Here is a 24,496-nt window from a genome sequence, read left to right as displayed (position 1 = left end):
AGGAGAGTGAGATCAAGCGTGCCGCACAGGCGGGCGCAACAATACTGGCGAGTCGGAGCCGCTGTCGGCTCTTCTGCCGCTATCGGCTTTCTTTGTACTTGCGAGTAGGGAAGGCGGAGTTGTTTTTCTTCCCAGACAGCTGATGTGAAAGAATTCTGTTTTTGTCTATCTGCTGTATATTATTTTCTTGTTTAGCATTAAGTGGACTCTCATGACGAGAATATTAATTATGAAAAGCATATAAAATACGTATTCTATGTAATTAACTATTAACTTGCGTATTTTGATATACCTGTTTTTTATGACCATGTACTCTGATTAATTTTGTAAATAGTAGAACATTTCTTGATACTGTTAAGAATTTTGATTTTAGGAATAGCTAAATCATTTTCAATGTTTTCTATGAATTTTAATATGTTGTCAACCTGTTTTATTTTGTAAAAGATGACAGAGTGGAATACCATTAGGAGTGTCTCCACTCAATTATTATGGTCTAGAAATTGGTTTATGGTTAATTAGCCTAACGCTAAATTTCTTGATGTTTTGAGCATATGCATTTCCGCTGTTTCTTTTTTGGGACATTTTCTGAGTCTGTTTAGGTTACACGAACATCCTCAAACAATGTGGGGCACGTGTAACGCCGGAAATGCATATCCTCCTATTTCCATCTATTGCACTGCAATCTTTTTCCTTATCTTGTTACCTGAAGATATAACATTTCTGTGTCTTTGTACATTGTAATTGTTTTACTATTTCTATATATTTATTCATTTATGTTGGTTTGTTTTACGAATATTATTTGTATTTATACGCTGGGTCTAACCTAGGGAAAACTATGCTATCAAACGAATACATCGATAGGTCGTGTGGAGAACCAAGGTGTTCAGGATCTTTGGTAGTGTCAACTCTGTCGCGTGGAGCGTGGGCAGAGAGAGAGTCTGGCTGGGGTGGTGCAGTGGAGCAGGTGTGTATGAAGCTCCCGCGAGTTGCCGCGCTTTCGGGGTTTGGCAGCATGTAATTGTGCTCGACTTGCGATGATAGTTTCTGGTATGGTGTCACGGACGGGAAGCATTAGCTGGCGCACATCAAGAGCCTGTTTCGTCTGGTGACTGTGTCAAGCAGAAGGCGCGCCAACATCCAGCTTCTGCAACAGTGACGGCCGACAATGAGTGACTGTCGCCACCTCCTCGATCTACGGCTTCAAACCTTCAATCAACCAACAAGGAAGACTGGAAGCACGTAAAGTTTCAGAACTGTATGGCAGACCTCAGCTTTTCAAACTTTTAAAATTGTTGCATCACAAAATTACAGCAACTTAGCATGAATCTTTGTTGCTCATAGTCCCAATTGCATTACCAAGCAGGGTCCCTTCCTTTTCCGGAATGATCCCGAGTGTCGTTGAAATTCAAACGCCAGCATCATTCGATTTCACTGCTTTAATTTCAAAGTCCAGTTAAGGTATTCATAGCTGGCTACAATATTTAGATTACACAAGCACAAATGAAGAGTGCGAGTTTTGTTACCGTATTTTAGCTTACCTGTGACTGCAGCTCAGCTTGGTACGTACTAAATTTTACTATTGTTAATTGTTCAGAATCATTTAATTCAAGTTCAAAGTTAAATCCCTTATTTCTAAATTGTGTAGATTCAAGTAGTTTTGAAATGATTGTTGAAGTAGTCCAAGACTAACCGTATTTTACTGAATTTCGATGTGCTTCAGAAAGAAAGCACACTATTGGCTTCAGTCACTAAATTAACTTTCGATTTTCTGGTTTTATTAATTCTTTTGCTAAATTAAGTCAGAGTGTAGCGAAATTTATTACTTCTGACGAACTTTCAGTTTTCACACTACACATTTCAACCATCAGTTTCCACGCTTCTAGTGCTTATTATATGTGTAATAACCTTTATTTTCCAGTTACTATAATAATTGTCCTTAGGACTGGCGACCGTAATTTCCCCCAAATCTCAAATATCTAATTACGCTAGTTAATTGTTAACGTAACGGCCGCACATTTACTTTCTTTATTAACTTTACCCCTTTTCAAAATTAATTTCTACCAGTTTCATTATCATTTTTCCTTTCATTTAGATGTAACCCTTTCCTCCCTCTTTACCGACAAATTAACTTCTGTGACGATTGCTTTTCCAAAATTTCCATTAGGTACACGTGGTTTAATTTTTCACTGTCATTAAGGTCGATAAGTGATTGGAGGTTACAGACCGATGACCTTTTCATTACTAATAAAAGACGCTATCCATACGACTCTACAGCTCTTTTTAATAAGTAAAACTTCGGTCTCTTTAACTGTTTGTTCCAATTGTTTTTTTTTATTTTTGTTTTGTTTTATTTAGCGGCCCAGTCAGTTACAGTCTCTAGGTGACAAAGTGGGTGGACATGTATATATAAGTAGTGGAAAATCAAATTAAAATTTTTCTACTCATTTGGCACCCTGGAAAACATGCAAGGTAATAAAGGATATCCGGCTGAGTCCAAGGTGTAGATGTAGACACGTCATGTTTCGATCCGGATCAAGCAGACGTCTCCTGTTGTGGGAACACGCCAACGTACAGGAGGCGAGGTGAAAACGATGTTAAGATAATCTGCAAAATATTCGCAGTAACGTAACAGCGCGCACCACTGAAGTGCAGTCTCCAAGTACTGGCAAAAATCATAGCGCAAGTGATGAACATCTCTATATAGACCTGCAGAGGTCCATCCCTGTACCTAGGGAACCCGAGACTTCGTGGTAGGAAAATATTCCACAGCAGGGTAAAGAAAAGACTCAGGGTCAATAACATGTGTAGGTAGACTTTGAAAACAAGCAACTGTTGGTTGCCTCGACAATTAGACATAGGCAACGGTTACATAGTTGAATCGGTGATGATCATCGTCGACGCTACGACAGACGGCGCTGAGGTGAAAGTCCTCTAGTCCTATGGCAAGAAGTCACTGATTAATTGGAAACTTTCCCCAGATCGCAAATACCGAGTCGATCAGATATGCGTCGGAAAGAAACTGCTGAATGTGCCACCCAATGACGTACACCGCAACAATGGAAACTTGCATTCTCTACGACTTTACAGGCAACGCCATTCAGGGAAACGACACAGAAATCTCTTGCTCACGGTCGCCGCGTTGGTGGGACTTCAGTGTGAGCATAAGTCTGTTCCACAACGAAAGCCGCGATCTGTGCAAATGCTGTCATAATGCTACCGACTGTGTCTGACGTGAAGAGGGACACTGGCACAAGAACGGCAAGTAATTGGTGCGTGATGGAGGCCTCTACACTGTGGTATTGTTGTTGCCATGTAATTTGCCGCCGCATAATAGCGTACGTTCGCAAGACCAAGCCGTCCTGAAGGCGGGAGAAGAGTAAGTGTCTCACAGCGCACTTTGAAGATAAACCCAGCCGTTGGAAAACATCCCAATGCTGCTTGAATACAACGTCCTGTTGTAATCGGCATCGGCAGAAACTGCGGAATATGAACCGTTCTCGATGTCATGTAGGTATTCAGGTAGGCAACACCCTACAAAGATCGAGGTGGTACAGGAAGTTGTGACGCCTCATCATACGGCTACCTCTCATAGTCTACGAAAGTCAACAGCCGCTATACGGTGTTTTGACGATATAAATGTCCCAAGATAGCGGAGACGTTGGACACAGGGCGGGGATGCCAGATCTTCAGAGGGTATCCCTTGACCAATAAACATCGGTCTGGATTTGCGCACCTTCATCACCCTTGCAGCCGCCCTCCAATGAGACGTAACGGTGTCGAGGATCTATTCGAACTCCTCCGGGGAACGAACAGGCAGCAGGACATCATCGTCGTATGCGCGACATTTGAAGATGTAACTGTATAGGAGAGTCCACACAGCTACGTCGTCAGCAAGCCTATGAAAAGCTCTAGTGCCACTGCATCAGGGTACGTGGATAGAGGTAGCCTTTGCGGAACGACTGTTAGATTGGTATCGGATCCACCATAGAACCAACGAACGAACGCAAGCTGCTAATGAGCCGCCGAAGGACTCTGATGAACCGGTCTGGGAGGTCCATCTGTTACAAACAGAATACAGAAACACATGGTGCATTCTTTCAAACACGCAATCAAAATCTACGCCTACAATCGTCACACAAGTCTGCACGCCTCTGCCAGCGCAATAACGTCACTGCAGTTTCCCGTGTACATTAGCTGTGACACCTGGCGTAATTTGCTCATTGGAGAGGACACGTGGAAAGAAGGGTCTGCAGCGCGCCGCCAATAACCGCGTAAAAGTCTTATAATCAGTATTTAATCAGGCGATAAGTCGGTAGTGGGCCGTAGTAATTCCTGATGTTGGTTTGTGAACAAAATCAATAATGACCTCGACAAAAGTTTCCGAAATCGTAGCTGCAGACGTGATAGTTCATTAAACATCTCCGTCAATCGTGTAGACCTGAGACCATAAAACGTACGATAAAATTCAGTAGGGAGTCCGTAGATGACTGTTGACTTACCCAGTGCACCCCTGAAGAAAGCGGTAGTGACCACGTCAGTCTTGAAAGCTGCAATTAATGTAGCCCCCTCCTGAAGTGTGAGGGTGCTTGGAACGTCCCCGGCGATAGGATCGTAGTCCAGGACGGCCCCATAATAGTCACGGTAAACACGGTGGTAATGTTCGACAAGCTATCGATTATGTCCGCTTGGCAGATGACCCCTTGCGCACGATGATGTACGAGTTCGGTGCCTACGTTTTGTCTGCGGTGCCTGCGAACGTGTACAGTGTGTTTCATCGAGCGATTCTCTTGCCACGTCACATCTAATCTGAGGGCGCGCATCACAGCCCCTGTAGTTTCCCACGAATAATCTATAGTAGCTTCCCTCAATAATGCTGCATTCAGTATGCACTTCTGGGGAACGTGGCTACCTATCAAGATAGCGCAGGGCCCTGATGCGGAAGTCTGTAGTGCATCTGTTGAAAGCGGCCATATCCCTCCTATAAGTGATGAATGTGCGACGGAGCATAGGTCTGGCAAATTCCAGCCACCAGTCCGCCACACTCATGCGTAGGATCGGAGACACCATTCACGTTCTTCCCATCTCAGTGTTATTTTGGCAACAATCAGGATCCCGCAGAGGCTGAATGTTGAGTGCCCGACTCCTCCAGACCTCACCGCTGGGAAGGAGCTATATACGTATCTACGCGCAATGGTCAGAGCACACCAATGGCGAGCGCTCTTTATCGACCACCGCATCAACCAGCCGACAGGGGACATAAATGTGACCTAGCTGACTTTCAGAATACCTCTTGTAAAGCTTGAATCCCGAGCTGTCTGCACCGTACCTCCCAGGTATCCCGTAGGGCTAGATCGCGAACAATGAGAGGTAGCTCTTAGCAAGTTGTAAAATTCTGATATTGATCTTTCCGCCAGAGTACACAGTTAAAGTCCCCTACAAGGGGAAGATGTTCATGTCGACCTAATAACAGTGGGGCAATCTCACCGTCAAAAAATCGTGACCTTTCACGCCGACGCCCGGTACCAGAAGGCGCGTAGACATTAATGACAGGCGTGGAGTGAATCGTTGACGCCATACCACTGACAGTTGGGAGATACACGATGTCGTGAATCAGGATGCCTACATACATACATCTCCACTCCACGGCAAGATGATCGCCATGAGAGGCATAGAAATCATATTTTTCTATCCGCAGAAGCGCTGCAAAATGCACCTCCTGTAGGAGTGCAGTGTCTAGTTCCGAAGCTCATACTATTTCTTTCTGGAGATGGATCTTGGCTTGTGCTCGGACGCCATTGACATTCAGTGTAGCGATAGGTGTGTGTGGAGCCGCGCCCAACCGGAGTGCGAGTGTAAAGGTCACTGCTGTGAAGGTGCGGATACATCCGGCGGCAGGCGCTGCCGGCGCGGCTCGTATGCCGCAGTATTTGACACGAACAGGTCGCCTCTCCTAACGACAGAGAATCTTCTAGAGAATCTTCTACGGGATCTGCTGTATCTTCAAATTTCTCTCTCTACGCCAGTGGTGACTCCATCGCCTCAATATCTATATTTTCAACCCATGCTGACACCATCAGATTGGCTAAATCTCTCCTTCTTCAGTAGCGACTTTAGAGGCGGGACTGTTCCATTTCGTAAATGGGAGAGCCATTCAGGGTCGCCGTTCCACAGATGTAATGATTACCCCGTCGTCCATGGTCTCAGACGCTGAAACGTTGATTTTCTCAACGGGTAGTGTATTATCTGGACAGGGAGAAAGGTCCCGTTCCGAGATCGTAAGGGCTTCACAGCGTTTAGGGAGCGTCCTGGGCGACTTGACCACAGGTGCATTGCGATGGAAGATTTCAACTGAAAATTCTGGATTTTCAGCTACAAAAAATAAAAGTACAGTTAATATGTTTAAGAAACTTATTCCTTGACTAAGTCAGACTCCAATTTCCATCATGCTAGTATTTATTAGCAGCGAAGGCGATATTTCGTAGTTCCTATTGCTACAGCAAGCTCCATTACATAGTGCTCACGTAAAAAACTGTAGATTTCAACTGATGAACTCGAATCCTCAGAAACAGTAAGAAACTACTAATAATAGTCGTAAACCATCAAATTTTTGAGGCCACAAGTAGCGGTACCCGTGCACACTGTCAAATGACCAACCGATTAAGAAACGGCGGATGATTAATATTTTCGAAACACGCGCAGAACGAATGTGAGCCGCAACACCTGACACGCAAGATGCGACACGTAGAAAGCGTCCTAAGTACTCCACCTGTTACATGACAAGTGTCAGAGGATCTAACACGCAGTGAAGTGACACGTTCCCAGAGTGGCGGATAGAATCGCAAATTCGGCACTAAGGTAATGAAGAAACCGACAAAGAAGATCAAAGAGTGCCTCAAATCGGCAATAAGGGGAAGGGACGAACTTGCCGGGAATATACCGTACATCGTGTACACTTTCAAAAATGTATGTTGAAATAATCGGACTATCAGTTATCTTCAGAATCACCGAACGTCAGCAGCACTGCTGACTGGGACATGTGGACAACTAGGCCGTGGCGGAGCACGCGCTTTGTAAGACCGATCACTAATTGCAATTCGCCGACAAGGAATTTCTTGCTGTAGACACACACTACTTCGAGAACGCTGTAGTAATCTGCAGGTATGACAATAGCTCCAACAAGAAAGAGGACAGCCTCAAGGTGAACATACCCTGTGTTCCCGAGCTTCAGCGTACCACCGTTGCATGTAGCAAGGGCAGAAACATCAGCGGTGATGGTCACTAAAAGTCCTCGGGCGTTGGTGCGTCACGTACCTACGATCTGCGATCGCGATCTCGGCTCCAGTCCGTCACCATGAATGGAGGTTAGATCTTTGACAATGCCATCCAATCGTGTTGGCGAAACGTCGCAAAATCGTCAAACGTCGGCCGAAGAACACGATGCAAAAACACTGGCAACTCACAACTTTTGTACAGACATCAGCCATAATTAAAATTTACCTTTGGATGGTCAATTGCACTTAGCATTTGTCTGAATGCGCAGCTGATTCCAAAAAGTAAACTTTTTCCAATTAATTCCATAAAAAGCAAGTAAATATTTCAGAGTCTTTCATATGTCGAAGTAGTTGTTTATAAGGTGCTTACGCCACCAGGTGGGACCATCGAATAATTTTGCAAATCAGAACAGCCTGTATAGGCGTGAAGTGCCTATTATAATGAGACAGCACGTCATTAAGTGAAAAATTGCTGCCTAAATAAATAGTATGCTGACCTCAGAGCCCTCGCGATGACGCAAGAACCCCTCCTATGTGTTCACTATGCCAGATAAAGCTACGTTTCGTGAGTCTTGACATTATGAGCTTCTTTGACGTGTGTAAGTACAGTAACCCTGAGCTTTTGTATAATGGCATCGAATGATGTTTCAAGTTTGCCCGAGATCATAAACGTAAGTACATATCCCAAAAAGTTTGACGAGTTGCTGTGAATAGAGATTAGAGAAGTGGTCCCAACACAAATGGAACTTTAGGTACCTAGAAATCATGGTTTCTCGGGTGTACCCTCATAACGAATAAAAGTTTTCCAAAACGGGAAAATAGAGTGACCAGATAAATGTCAAAAGAACACACATAAATTTAAGCAATCTGCTATGATTAGCTATTTACATAACAGCGGCCGACGGGTTAAAAAACGGCTAAAAACCGATTTTTGTGGTTTCCTGGGGAACCGATATTGTGGTCTTTTCAGGAACCGACCACGAGCAGCTAGTGCCTTTAAAAGCCACCTGTTCCACCCCAGACACACCTAATGGAAAATAACTAGTCGATCTGCTCAATTTCCCTTGGCAGGAGCAAGTGTCTAATGTTTACATTTACTGCAGGTTGCCTACAGTATGCTCGTTCTTCAGCCACGTATACAAATCGCGCTTGACGCTTTATATCTGTGATCAATAGAACTAGAGATATGACCCCCTGAGAAATCACAATTTTCCTCACTGCTTTTTTTTTTTTTTTTTGCATTTTGGTACAGTGTACTGCTATGCGTTACTCAATTTACACACCGCTGAGATCTCTTTTGCAAACCGCCAGATGTAAATTCACCACCACTGATCATACCACAGTACATTAAACGGCATAAATACATTATTACAAGGACGCTTGTTTCCATTCCTCTCATAACGTCACGAGTGCCCTGTCTGTTTCCACGAAGGACCAAATGTGTTTTCTCTGCAATATTGGCGTTGTTTTACTGAAGCCCAAAAGTTGGCGTGGAAATGAATGAGAGGTGCTTTTTATAGCTTCCACAATGAAACTCTGACTCAAAATACGACAGAATTGCAAAGATATTCTGGTCGTAAGTAAAGTAAACCAGCGGCAAGACACAATGAATACCTTCACTATGTCATAACAATGATAATATAATTAATGACAGCTCCACTAAAGCGGAGTTATTAAACATAGTTTTCCGCAATTTGTACACCAAATAAAACGAAGTAAATATTCCAGGATTCTAATGGAGAGCAAATGGCAACATGAGGAACAAGTAACTTATAAGTAGATATCCTCGTTGTAGCGAAGCAGTTAAAAGCGTTTACTAGAGGATAGTTTTCCGTTCCAGAGAAGGTATTGATAAGTTTGTTTTCAGACTACGCTGATTCAATAACCCAACACATCGCAATCATACACAACCACTCGCTTGACGTAAGATTCATACCATGGAAAGTTGCACAAGTCACACCAATAGTCAAGAAAGGAGATAGGAGTAATCCGAAGAATTAGAGTCCCATACTACAAACATTTATTCGCAGTAGGATTCTAGATCAAATATGTGTTCGAAAATTATTAATTATGTCGAAAATACGATATATTGGCAAACAGATAACTTGGGCTCAGAAAATATCGTTCTTGTGGAACACAACTAGCTCTTTATTCCCACGGAGTAATGAGTGTTATCGAACGGAGTTATCAAATTGATTCCATATTTGTAGATATCCAGAAGGCTTTTGACACCGTTCCTCAAAGAGTCTTCTGATCAAATAGTGTGTCTATGGAATATCACTTCAGGTGTGCGCCTGGATTAGACATTTACTCTCAAAAAGTTCGCAATGAATAGTAATCGACGAAAAATCGCCAACTAAAACGTAAATAATGTATCGCATAGACAAGGAAGTGTTATAGGCTCTCTGTTGTTCGTAATCTATACTAACTATTGAGGAGATAATCCGAGGTACCTCTCAGATTGTTTACAGATGTTGCTGTCGTTCACCGACTAATAAAATCTTCAGGAAGTCAAAATCAACTGCAAACTGACTTTGATACAATATCTAAACTGTGGGAAAAGTGGCAGTTGTTTTCCAGTAACGACAAGAGAGAGGTCATCCACATGAGTAAAAAAGCAATCCGTTACATTTCGACTACACGATAAGTCAAACAAATTTAAGGACTATTAATTCGATTAAATACTTATTACGAATAACTTAATTGGCACAATCACATACATTAAGTTCTGGGGAAAGCAAACCAAAGACTACGTTTTATTGACAGAATACTTAAAGGACGCAGCAAGGTTGCTAAACAGTTTGCCCTCACTACGGTTGTTCATCCTCTACTAGAGTATTGCTGTGTTGTAAGAGATCCTTACCAGAAAGTATTGGCGGACGACTTTGAAAAAGCTGAAAGAAGGGCACCTCGTTCTGTGTTGGCGCGAAAGATGGGAGAGAGTGTCACGCAAAACATAAGCGTGTCAGGATGGTACTCATTAAAACAAAGGCGTTTTTTCACTGAGGCGAAATCTTTTCACGAAATTTCAGTCAGCAACTTTTTCCTCTGAATGTGAAAAAAATTTCTTGTCACCAACCTATAAAGGTAAAAACGATCATCATTATAAAATGAGAAAGATCAGAGTACGTACTGAAAGATTTAGGTATTCTTTTTCCCCATTCGCTGCTAGAGAGTGGAACGTTAGAGAAATAGTCTGAAGTTGATTCGAAGAAGCCCCTGCCAGGTACTTAAGTGGAATTTCTGGGTAGTCATGTAGATATAGATGTAGATATACCAAAGAGTAAGATTTCTCACTCGCTGTCTCTTTGCAAACGGTACTACCTGATGCAGGTCATTATCTTCTGCTCTTGCATAGCGCTCTTGGCAGCTATGTACTACACAATATACAATACTTTTCTTTATGATTTTTTCCTTACAAATTCTAAATCGGTCTATTTCGTTTCGGAATTATTTCATTTTCTTGTTAAAAACTCGAACCAAGAAGATGTCATTTCGTCTCCCAGATTTCAACCTCACTACACAAACGTGATCCACACTTCCTTGCAAATAAGCTAAAGTTATGACAGAAAGAAGTTTTCCAATGTATGAATGGCGGAGACGAAGAATTAGCTACTCTGTTACTTGGACGTTTCAGACTTCCATCAGCTCTAAAATCATTACAACTCAATATCCCACTTACGTTACAAAGGTAGTTTATACGTTGCGCTGTAAAATTGGTAGCATGCACTCACCATCACATCTGCTGTATGTAATACCATAGCCTACTATTGTTACTGTCGAAAATGTTTTACATTACTTACGTGTTACCAAAACTAAAAAAAATGGTGATAATAATACACTTAAACATTAACAAAACAGTGACGGTAAGCAGCAGTTATTCATTTAATATCGGACATTAGGTAAGTAATTGCCTATAACATTTCACTAGCATGAACGTTTCACCGGAGTGCCACTCATCCCCCTATTGCAACTCTATGCGGGCACTTAGTTGCTGCACTGTGTCTCTCCCGAGACGGAGCACTCCTGAGAGTGTAGGGCGTTGCCTTGGAGATCAAACGGCTGCCCTTACGTAGTTCCCAGCCACAACAAGGCTAAGTGCTCGTGAGCCATGGCGCGGACCTACTTGCCAGCTACCCACCAACTAACTACAGCTCCCGTCCTCCTGGCGATAGAGCATCCATTTGGTCGGTGTTGGAAACTTCAATCCCACAGTAAATTCGGCACCTGCGTTGTTAGATCGAAGCAGTAGTTTATCAAGGTCAACTTGACGTAAGACCCAACTTGGTTTCAGTGTGGGTGAGAAGGAATTTAAATTGGTTTGAGGAGTTACAAGCAACACACATTGTGTCTCCTAGGCACCATAAATCATTTCATTCATGACTATTTCGTGTTGTACAACAATTATGGATAACGTATAAGTAGATCAACAGTTGCGTCATTCTTTGAACTGAAGTGTTTGCACTCCAGTAATGAATATGTAAATTGAAATAAAATTGAAAGATCGTATTTATAAAGCTATCCATCATATAAAAATTTTACTGATGGTAAATTTAATAGCAATAATTATATACTTATTTGGAGTCTGATTGTGTTTATCATGGATTCAGGAGGCTGCTTAATTCCGATTTCATTAACTATCATAGAATAAAGTACTGAAAAATTATGTCCCTTCTTAGAAAGAGTTTCAAAGTTTCATACAATCTACTATTGGATTACTTCATCGTCTGTAAATTTTCTTTCTGTCTGATATAGACAGGTGCGTTACACAGAAAAATTGGTTATTAAACGAGTCGAAGAATTCTGTTTTATTATCTACTTGGAACTATATCGAGGATCATTTAAAATAAGTAGAACGTTTGTGACTGTCCATACAATCGCTGATCCCGTCATGATTTGACTCCAGTCCTACAATCAACAATTCAGACGGTGACGGACATACACAAAATACGCTGGAAAGGACTATGTACATCTGTTAGTACCGTGGGAAGATGAGAACTCTCGATCACTCCATCAATGTAAAGATTATTTTCATGATGACGAAAACAATATTTGAAGTATGATGGAAAACGACAAATCTATTATCTACAGAGTGGAGCGCCTGATCCGAAAAATGTGGTCCCTAAGAGTGTCAGTAACAATTAGAAAAACTTTACCATGGGGCAGCTGAAGACGATTAGAACCCAAACAGAGACGTTTACCTAAATGCCGAACTTGCGCATTGAGGTACGTTGACAAAAATTGTTTTCACAGCCGTTCGCAGGTGGTGCTATGGCATGATACTGTGGCTCAAAATTTTGTAGAACGTGTTAGCAGAATTGCCATTCTACGACAAGTCTCAAAAGCAATTTCTGGCAGGACGTCCACCTTAGGCTCCGTACGTTTCTTGCAAATCACAGGTTCCACATGACCTAATGTGAAGAAAGGAACAGATCAGGTAACCGATCATGTCACGATGTTTGATACTTGGGGATTATAGCTTTCCGCTTGATTATCGAAAGTGGTAGTAACAATGTAAATGACATTTTCAGCTTGAAAACAGGCAACTTCGTCGTTTCTGGACTAAAATTCTTCATCTCATATTATTGATATTGTCGTTTTCCATTATCACGAGAGTATTGATATTGTCGTTTCCATTATCACTCGAGGTCTGTATCCTTACCAGGGTAGTTTTTTATTCAAACACCAAATTCATGCTGACAGGGAAGTCTGCGCAACTGAATATTTGGAATGCAATATTCGATAGTATAAAAGATATTTCAAACGCTACGGTGCCCTGAATGAACAATGCGTGTGAGGAAATTATTTGTTAATTGCCTTCGTTCTTACATCGAATTTGATGGCACAGCCATCAGTAAACACTTGTTTTGGCCACTTGCTTGGGATATGTTCTCGGCGAATATTTTCCTGTAAGGTCATTCAAGGCAATTGGCATTTTATAGCCAACTAGAAACTGGAGAGGACCTGACTGGTAAGAGCCAATCTGCCTGTCATATTTATATGGATGGCAATTTCAGATGTAACAGCAGAAAGAACAGAAGATAGCGAAATTTTATTTATTGCATGTATACATTATAAAATACCAATGACAGCCACACTATCTTGCCTGGGAATCGAGTCAAACTGAACTTCGGTGACGGATATGGGTCTGTCATTCAATGTTGTTCAGCTCCACGGCAGTCATCAGTTGTCTACTTACCGTTTGACAGTACTGTCGTTAGCTCATGACCTGATGTTCTCAGTTGGTGAAAGGCCAAGAAAGCGTACTGACCAGGACTACAATCGAGCAACCTCTGTATGGAGTGGTAACAATCAGTCTTATGTTATCTTGTTGGACGATAATGTCTCGGAAATCTCGTAGATTGCCGGAAACACAAGCGTTCACTTTTCAGAAACGTAACGGCTGCTGGCGAAATTACCAGCTCACGAAGCAGAGGTGATAGTTTCACGTACCCAATGGCGCCTTGTTCCATCAGGCTAGTTGATGGGCCACTATGACAGTGACAAATTCAATCTGGCAACGTGCGCCCTCCTCGGACTCTCGACACACTGATAAGGCCACCGTTATACAGTACTTAAACGGTGACTCGTCACGGTGTTGATAGTTTGTCGTGATAATTTATATGTCATGTGCATACTTGTCTTGCTAAAAGCAGCTTATTTTGTGACCTCGGGTACGTGATTTGGTGGTAACACCGTGTACAGCCGAGAAGAAAAACGTACGAGGGCTGTATTTCTTTTCAACGTCCGATCGGTCGTGAAACGTAAATCAAGCGACAACCAAATACGTTTATTTTTAACTTTCATCTCCACTTTCCTGCTATTTCTGTACATAATACCCGCTCCGCCTTATACATTTCTCTTAGTGTGGCACCAGCTTTCTAGTAACCTCATCATAGGAGGCAGTGCTCTTCACACGTACTTTCCGTCATTTCTCTATGCTGGTCGCCTGTGGGAAATGCTGTCTTTATGGCCTGTGCGAAATGCTGTCTTTATGGCCCGAGTTTCACCTGAGCAAAGAGATGATCACTTTCCACCCAGAACACTGTAAGATTAAATGCGTACATGGCATGACTTATATGGTGATACTAAACAAGACTGGAGAGAAAAATATTTTTTGGCGTTAATTGACTAAAAGAAGAGCTCGGTTGGTAAGAAACATTATGAGACACCAAGAATCGTCAGGTTATTATTGGAGGGAAGTTTGCGTGTGTTTGTGTGTGTGGGGGGGGGGGGGGGAGGTGGTTAAAAATTGCATACGGAGACCAAGAAACGAGTACAACACAGCACAGTAAGCAGTTGCAAATAGATGTGGTTTACTGTAGCTATTCGCAGGTAAAGAGAGTTACACCGCAATTGAGCAATGTGAAAACCTGCATCACTCCACTCTTCGGCTGAAGACAGCAACAATCAACAATAAGATTAGAAGTGTGGAAATAACAATCAACACCACTAGCAGCATACCACTCGGTAACGCCGACAGGAAACGATCAGAATACACCGCTCTGTGTGATCAGAAGTGTGGAAATAACAATCAACACCACTAGCAGCATACCACTCGGTAACGCCGACAGGAAACGATCAGAATACACCGCTCTGTGTGGGTCAAATGGGCATGCGTGCTAAGACCACGCATTAACCGTGCTTACTATTGTTACTTCAACTCTTAAAAGTAATCCCCTCTACACATCTATTCCCAGTTAGTCAAGGGCTGTGAATTCTTCAGTAATCGATCACAGGGAACAGAACATCTTTGTAGTATGTATGCGATCCAGGAAACAAGGATGACATTACAGTTTCTAAAAGTGTGTTAGTGACAAACTACATCCAATGGTTATGAGTTATATTTAATGAATTCATTTTGAGTTAATAAAAATCCAAATGGATAGTCGCTTCTATAGGACATTCAAATAGAAAACCTTGTGGTACCAAACTATCACGAAATGACTCTGCCTGATGGCAAAGTCTCATCTGGCGATGATGCTTTGCCGAGATGCGAAAAGTCAGTACCAGAAGCAGCAGCAGCAGTGGTAGTAGTACGAGTAGTAGTACTAGTAGTTTTTGTTGTTGTTGTTGTAATAGTAGTTTTATTCATCTTTAAATTACTTTTACAAAGAAACTGAATACGTCTTACCATTCAATTTAAGAATAACAAAAATAGCGTAACTGATATATAGATTCATTATCATACTTATACGTCACGTTTTACAATACTGGAACAGGTAGTGTGCCGTCACTTTATATCGTAGTAGGAATCATCCTAACATTAGTGAAACCACAGAAAAAGTCAACCAGTCGGAGCCTCCATCCTCCCTAATACATGGTAGTCTCAAAAACAGTTCTACCTCATTCGCTTTGTCTCTAGTGTACAATTGTTTTGCACAGTTGGCTAATGCTACACTGTTCATCCATTTCTCACACCCAGTTACCGCACAAACTGCACACAATATGCGTGTAATGTTAATAATGTAACAAAATACATAGTATCAACTTTCTGTTTCTTTCATTCGTAAGTGACTTGCACCTCTATTTTCCTGATTTTTCTTGAAATCTTTTGTACTTCTTTCTTTTGTCCATCAACTGAAGCATTTGCTATGTTACCGAACGATTTTCAAGTCACCCTCCTTGTACCAACGCTTTTCGTTGCGAATTCTGTGACTGCCCTTTTAAGAGAATTGCCTACTGAGTTATTCTCTATGACAGTAAATATAGCCTCAGAGATATTCAAGAATATCTCTACAATCCTTGGTACGTCGGTACCCAACTTCTTTGCGCACTGATTCTTCCGGAATAGTCCCTTAAACTAGAGCCTACTCTGGATCATTGGTAAATTATTTTCTAATTCTACATCTGCTCCTGCGTACGCTTTAAAAACCAATATAGGATTCGGACTCTCTGTCAAACCATGATGCAATCCTGGCCTTTTCCAAGTATACCTTCTCCTCTTGTGAGGCTTGAATGAGGATTCGCTATTACTTGCTGAAATTAATTGCAGAAGTCCATTAGTCTTTCTCCTCTGTCATTATAGCCACCAATCCCATGTTGTCCCTTCTCCTACAACGGTATTCCAATCCACCATAAATATTAGATATTCGTCTCCCTTTTCGTACTTAATTAACAATTCAGTATCCTCATATACTTTCTCTGTCTCTTCAGCTTCTGCTTGTGACTTCCGCATGTACCGTTGTCGGTGTTGGTTTGCTGCCGATTCTACTGATCGTATCACGGAACCGTTCTCATTAAGCCCTTTTTTCCCTACCTTCCTATACGTAACGAGTCCTCATGAATCATTATCTGAAGCTGTTGATTTTACCCTTTGCTTGTCTGTCCCAAAATCCTAGTCTTATTTCCACTTCACTTCACAGATGCCCTCTATACATAGATTGAGCAGTAAGATTTCCTTTTTCAGAATTTGCAGCTTCGCTTCCACTTTTAAACTTCTGACATTCCACGCCACAATTCGTCAAACATTACCCTTTAGTTGATTTTTCAATCTTCCTCTCATGGTCACCTTTCGCTAGGCAGCTCCGACCCGGAGATCTCTATTGGGTACTAATCCTGAATCTTTGGCCAATGATGGGATGATTATGAAATTTTTTCAACTATAGGCCACATGTTCTGTGGATACATGTTACGTGTCATTAATGGAGTGGTTCCATCCTCATGCCGTTGGTCATTGCTGATTCTGTCGCCTTTTTGGCAGAGTTTCCCATCAGAAGGGCAAGAGAGCGGCCTGAACTTCTTTCCGCTCTCCGCCCTCTCTGAAAGTACCGTTTAGAACGAAGGCTACTTCTTTTCCAGAACGTCTTCCGTCACCATTGGTTAATATTTATTCAAAATTTATGCACAGGCGGGGTTATAACCCAGAACGGAAGATGTTTTGTCAAAGACGCTACCCTCTTTGTGTTTTTGTCGGAATACATCAATCGGTTTATTTATTACAGGCGACAGGCAATCCTCTAACAGGAAACGCTGTGCAACCGTACCGGCTCCTCAACATCATGGGCGCTAGTCTTAACTGCATTATTCTCCACTTTATCGGTGAGAGTTGATGATAAAACTTTGATATCGTGATTCCTTTCTCTCCATCTTCCTACCAACTGCCTAACCTATCTCCTCCGCGTTGTCGCCATTGAAAGCGACGAATAATTCCACAATTCCAAAAGGAGGGAGGTGGCAATTACACGTTCTGTCTTCAAGAAAGGTGATACTACACATGTATCCAAACTTACTAGGGATTTCATTTCTTTACATTGGTTATGAAACCGTTACAACATTGCTGATAAATTCCATGAAATCAGTGGCTCAAGAAATTGTAGGTCCCTATCAATAATGCTTGATCCTTTGACGTTCGATTCACATTTTATCTCGAGGCAATTGTCAAAGTAGTTTTTCGAGTCAGAGAGGGAAATAGGCCTCTTCTTGTACGGCATATGTTAACAGTATAATGCACTGGTCTATTATTTGCACTGATATGCATCCAACTATACCCAAACAGGTTAAAAAGGTCCTGGTACATATACTGCTCAACGGTAAAATCTATCGATACTCTGAAGATATTTATTATGGTTCAACCTATAAACGACCTCTGTGTTCCACGAATGGCCAGTTTCTATCCTTACATGTAGAAAAAATAAGCTATGTCACTGATATGTTTTCTCACCCATTTACTGACAATGCCACAACACCTGAAAAGAATAACATAAGAATTCAGCTGGCGATGTTCCATCGTTTTGCGGCGTGACTTACCTTACATTTACAAAGGTGGTCCTATCATACAATAGTAACTTCTGAAAGGCATCTTACAGGAATAAGTTAAAAATCCGGACTGATATTAATCACTGAAAGACATGAAGTGGGAACGTTACACTCACTAAGGTCATGAAAATGGATACTTAAAGCATACCTCTTATTTTAGAATCAAATTGATTAATACAGCACAAGCAATGTTCTGCACGTAATACAGTCACATTCTGTTCGATTCCTGAATCGACAATATTTAAAAAAAAAACACAGAAATATGACCTGTTAGTTTGATGAATGAAATAACGCCTTACCAGTTCCCTATCGCGGGTTAAATATGCAACGTGAATGTAATCAACTTACTGATACTGATATCAGTCAAGGCGTCACTATGCTACACGGTTCATAGTGAAACCTAACCAGTCACACTTCCTCTAAGCAACACAACAAACTGTGAGGAAGCAACAACACCTTACCTCTTGCAGCTGAGCAGAATAAAAGAGAGGAGCGACATGTGCTGCCGTAATCAGTTCAGAAAATACAACTCGCTCCCTCAAGATATATTTGTGTAGCCACACTCAACACCTTTTCACATATTATGCACTCGTCAACTGAGTTGCAGCAAATGTATCAGACCACACCCTGTTGATACAAACAACTTTCAAACGGCTTCTTCCAGCACAGCACTGCGTGCCCACAAAAACTGACAATAACAGGTGCTCCACACGTAAAAACTGCTGAAGACCGACAAACACGAAATTTCCTGCGCTGCATTAAAAGTCGAGACCACTTAGGACTGCTCACATCTGGCCACAACAGAGTGACTCCATACAACTGCCCCTTCTTCTTCCCTTCAAAATACGTATACGTGTTCACGAAGCATAGTGACGACTTAGCCTCTTATTGGCAGACGTACTGACACCAAAAACCACAAGTAAAAAGTACTTCCTATATAGAGGACGTAAATATCGTAACTGATCAATGTACGATCGCAAAATAAAGACAAAGTGCTCACCCACGACCCACGCAAAAAATACGTGATCCTAATGAGGAGTGTCTAAATGATCAGACACCTTTCATTGTACTTCCTGGGAATCAGACATCAGAGTTGAAAAGTTTTCTGTTGATAAGATGGCAGTACACATTGCAAGCTGATCGTCAGAATTACCTTTAGGAATTCGTCTTCGTTTACCAGAAGATATTATTTATAACTTCACTGAATGTATTCTGCTACAAAAATTTCTTCTTTTACTTGCATATAAAGAAATAACCTGTAGTTGCTTAAATGCTTACGAAACAAGGCAAATATGCCATAAATAGTACATGGCATCTGGGAGATATTTAGAACCAAACAAAATGTTAGTGGGTTATCATAAACTTGGCAGATGAAATTTAATATCCAGCTAGTCTGTAGCATCGGTGCCACACAAATAGGAAACAGTATGAAAACAGTGAGCTCAATACCTGCAGTGAAGCATTATTGTGGTTGTCGTTGTGTATTGTGAATCTGTTGTTCAACACTAAGACCATCATAGAAGTCTAGTAATAGGTCTCCACTCAAAATACACTCTTGAAATCAATAAAAATTAAAGGAAGTTACTCAATTTGTTTTCTCTAATAGTACATTCATCAATACACTGAGTCAATATCAGCCCATTATACTTCAGAACACTTTACCACGACCAAACAGCCGTTACTGTTTGTTGTATGGATAAGAAGTCCATACCCAAAATAGAATCAGCTACTGGATTTGGTGCAATCACAAAGTTTGCAAATAATATATTACCTTGTCAGAAAAAAAAATCGACTCACTCCTTTTGTGACATCAAGACTCTTCCCTTGATTTAACCCTTCCCCTTTAGTTAGCTGTAAAAGAAGGCTTGACTAACACCTAGCATGTAACACTTCACATTACACCACCAGGAAACTAGTGTCAGTTACAAAAGTGAGAACTAATTCATTGACATCTATCTGAAGTACTGTAGCCATTATTGTATTCACTCACCTCTAGTAAGGTCTCCATCATATCTTCATAATTCAACACTTTCACCAGTTCATATATAGGGTTCTTTGGTTTGGCAGCACTCAGTGTGGCTGTAGAATCCAGTTGGCAATCATGTGGTAGTGAGTTATTGTAAGGATTAGATCATCTAACGTCCACAATCACTGGGTCAAACTTTTCCAGTCCAGCATGTGGTTCTGTTGTCTTCTCCATTACCATGGTTACTGCGACTTCTGTCACATCACATGTTCCGAGTTCTCCTATAAATATTACAGTTATTCCTGATATATCCGTTATTCCCTGACCTCCGTGTGGCATTCCCTTATTTCATATACTGTGAATTATTTTCCATGATTTCATAGTTTCTTCCTTGATGAAACATTGAATTTGGGTGTTCAGCTTGATTGAGGTGGCTAATCTGACATTTTCACTACTCAATGTCATATTCCAGTTCATGTAAGAATCTCTGAAAATGTTCCCAATCATCGATCACATGCCCAACATAAATAATCTGGCGTAAACCTTGAGATAATTTTATAAGACAGATACGAATCAACTCTACAGCGCTAAAGTGATTATCAGTAAACTGATTCTTCTGTGATGTATCACCAAAGTATTGAGCAGGGCTGCTGAGACCAAAATCGTTAACATTTTTCATCATCATTGTAAAGTATATAGCTCCGTTCTACACTGTTTCACACCAATATCCCGATTAAAATGTTAGTCTTTACTTTTCATACGAGTCACAACTTCTAATGAATGTGCAGATTTGTACTGTGGGTTTATTTTCTTCACACGCAAATGAAATCTATTGACTATCTGCCCTAGTAGTTGGATGGGAATAATCCAGTTGTTCCAACCAAGTATGAGGGTGAATGCTGTTAGACAGGTCTCTGAAGACTTGAAACATTTTGATGTTAAAAAGTGATTATAATCAAAATTATATATTTCCTAACTACATATTTCATCCTTATAAGGATGTCTCGTACACTGCTGTAGTCTTTGCCTTTCACAGTGTCATCTGAATTAGCAAGAATACATTGTATATTTCATACTGTCATCAGATATTTGAATTCTACCATTTTTATCCCTTCATTAACGCCTTTAGCAGGTGGCTTTTCAATATCTGAGAAATATTTATGTAATTCACTGACTGATTCCCAACCCCTCCTACTGATTTCAATTTGCCCATCTTTAAAGCCTGATAATGATAATATTTTCTCGTGTTCATCACTTCTGAATGTGTTCATACTTCAAGAACTTAGATTTCAATTATTCATCAAGTAAATGATTTAGTTCTCTATCTTGTCTCCCATTTGTTCACGTCCCTGTTCGTCACTAAGTTTTAATTCCTTAAATTTATCTTCTAATTGTTGCATGAACCTTGGGAATCCGAAAACTTGTCCTCTTATTTGAATAACAACCTGTTGACCTGGTATCATCTCTACTCTTTGTGATAATTTTAATTTAGTTTTCTCGTATTCCTTTCTTATCTCGTACATAGCTGCGTCAATGCGGGATTTTGCTGGTAGCTCGTAATCTGGATGACTTTCTCGCACAGACCGTAAATTTTTCCACACCTAGCATGCCGTTTATTTTATATTACTGCTACTAACTTACACATAGGACAACACATTTTATCACTGTGTCGGCTGAAGCCATAATGAAGGAAATTGTGAAATAACAATGGAATGGTGCAAAATCATTTCATGTACGATGGGTGGCCTCTATAAATATACGCACCCACTTTAGGGTTACCTTTATCCTCAAAATCTAATTAGAACTGTTTTAGTGGCTCAACTCCCTCTGCAACACTTTCACTAGTAGTGTATTCACGTCAGTAAATGTTTCCATATAATTTTCCCCTCACAGAATTATAGTCTTTTCCGTGACAATTTGTTTGCCCTCACAATGTAGCAATATTAGCCCCTGATTTCACAGTACATTCTATTTCAGTTATCGTAACTTTCTCTCCTGATTTCTCGTCGAATCTCTTCATAGTTTCTATTTTTTCTGATATTACCTTCTCATAAGACTCAAAGCCTAACTAGAACTCTTTCACCATGTCTTTACTAACACTCTTGCTAATCGTTCTTGATGAAATTTCTCTGATTTTTCAAATTGGTTGTATAATGCTCCTTAGTTTCCGTATGGTCGTTTCTCAGGCCTTATAGTAGTTCATACGTAGACTGTCCTTAACACTGTTCTCTAGCTGTGCAAATACTCCGTCTTCCAAACTTTGGAGAACAATCTATCGAGGCTATGGAATGATGTCCCTTTGCATCATGTTCATTATAACTTCCCAATGGTTGAACTACTTCACCACTACTTATAGTATCCCCTTTTGAGAGGCAGCTACGCTTTTCAGCTAGCCTCATATCACCCTTGAGCAGAGACAGAACCGATAAAGATGCTAATGACAGAGAAGACATGAGAGTTGGACTCAGAATCATAAGATCAGATATGGAAGTGATTCCAGAGGCAGTGTTAAATACCTAGGACCATGATTTCCTTATTGGGATTCTACACCAGAAAGTGTAAAAAAAACGTAGCGTAGGCCGTTCGGAACAGATGAGAAGGACGCATGGAAGGGCTGCTGCAAGAGTCGTTCCTTTGAGACACACAGTCTTTTCAGACCCAAGCAAAGAACTCACAGAAGGAAGAAAGCGGTAGGATGGTCCTTTGTGCACGCAGATGGCTAGGCACTGGAGCCGAGCCATTCCTAGCATAGGACAATGCAGCCAGATGTATCTCCGTTGCTAAAATATGCACACACCCACAGTTTCCACCAGCACAATCTGTAGACCTTCCACAGCTGAACGAGCAAAACGCGACAGTGACAACAATGAGTTTAGAGCAACATTATACCCAGGATTCAGGAGCAAAGAATTTACATGTGTATACCATATGTGGAACTCTGACCAGAAACATCGCAGTATGTCCCGTTACAGGAGAGCAGTTGACTCTCCCAGCAGATGCTAAAAGAGCAGAATCTATTTTTTTCCTTTTTCTTTTCGCACAGTGGCGCGTATACGATAGCTGGAGGAACACACTCTCTCATTACACCTGAAATGTATTCTCGGATGCGAATAAGAACAATCATCAGCCGTATAATGGAATTATCACAATGAAAATTCGTGCTGGGCCAGGAAGTGAAACCGAATTTTTCTCTTATCGCTAGCGGCCGCCTTACCATTTGCATTTACGGTATCCGAGCACTTCTCAGTCTGGTCCAAACTTTTATATGTCGGCAACTATGTGTCTGTAATGTGCACACATACATTCGTTATGTATATATCCTTACGGTGGAGACATCTGCTCGAAAATAGCTTGCCCCTTTTCAGCAGATAAAACTGATACTACATCGAACTTCTGAAAGGCACAAATACTGCAATGCCATGATTAGCGGCCGACAGTGAGCAAGCGACTTCCAATTAAAATGTCTCCACCGTATAGGAGTATACGTAATGAATGTACGAGTGCAGGTTGCAGACCCATGGTTGATGACATATGGAAGTTTGGGTCTAGCCAGGGGCCATGCTCAGATAGCCTAATGGTATGGCGACTGTTCACGATAAGTTGGAACTCTGGGTTCGATTACCAGGCTAGCACGAATTTTTATTTTCATGATTTAATTACCCAGGTGATGGTTGTCCACATGCGCAACTGCAAATACGTACACCATAATGGTTGTAGTCGACACAGTGCCTGTACCTGCAAACATGCATGAACAGCACAGGCACTGCAATATTGTGTCGTATACACCTCCTCACTGATGGATGGCCATTCGTCAATCTTATGTTACACTTCTTGTGTAGAAACTGGCGTTAAGAAATAGGATTGGGAGAGAGTTTCTCAAAGGGACAGGGTGGGAGAAAGGGAGACTGTAAATTTATACGATTGCCCCATGGTGGTGGCCAAGCGGGTGGATGCATAGAAGATTTAAGCAATAGCAAAAAGCTATAGGTAAGAGTGGAGTACTGCATTTTTTAGAGAAAGAGATCAAGTTAAAATAGAGTGCTTAGAAAAGAAAGGACAGTAATATTTGGACTGGGGAAACGGAGGTGAGCTGACTATTATGATTCGAACAGGGGATGTGAAAAAATTGGAGTATGAACCTTTGCATAAGGACGAAGAGGAGAGCAGGTGTGTAATACTCCAACAGTGGTGGAGGGCTTAATCGGAGGCACACAGGGCAGGCAGTGACAGAGTTTCACATCGAGTACTATAGTTTGTCGCCAGATGGCGCAGCTGAATTAAGGATCCCACCCACAGTAAAGAGAGAGACCATAAGGTTACACCACTCAGCATATGTTATAAGGCCCCTTATACAAAATCGCGTTATCCAGAAGTTCTTTGTGTAATTTCACTAACTATTAGTGCTCCCTGACGATGGATATGCTACTGGAATCAGACCAGTCAGATCAGACAGTAGAAGCACAACTATAGTTGGATTTATACATAGAAATAAGAAATCTGG

Source organism: Schistocerca cancellata, chromosome 8 (assembly GCF_023864275.1).
Source record: "Schistocerca cancellata isolate TAMUIC-IGC-003103 chromosome 8, iqSchCanc2.1, whole genome shotgun sequence".
Classification (NCBI taxonomy): Eukaryota; Metazoa; Arthropoda; class Insecta; order Orthoptera; family Acrididae; genus Schistocerca; species Schistocerca cancellata.
The sequence above is the reverse complement of the archived record's forward strand: the minus strand, read 5'-3'. Positions refer to the sequence as shown.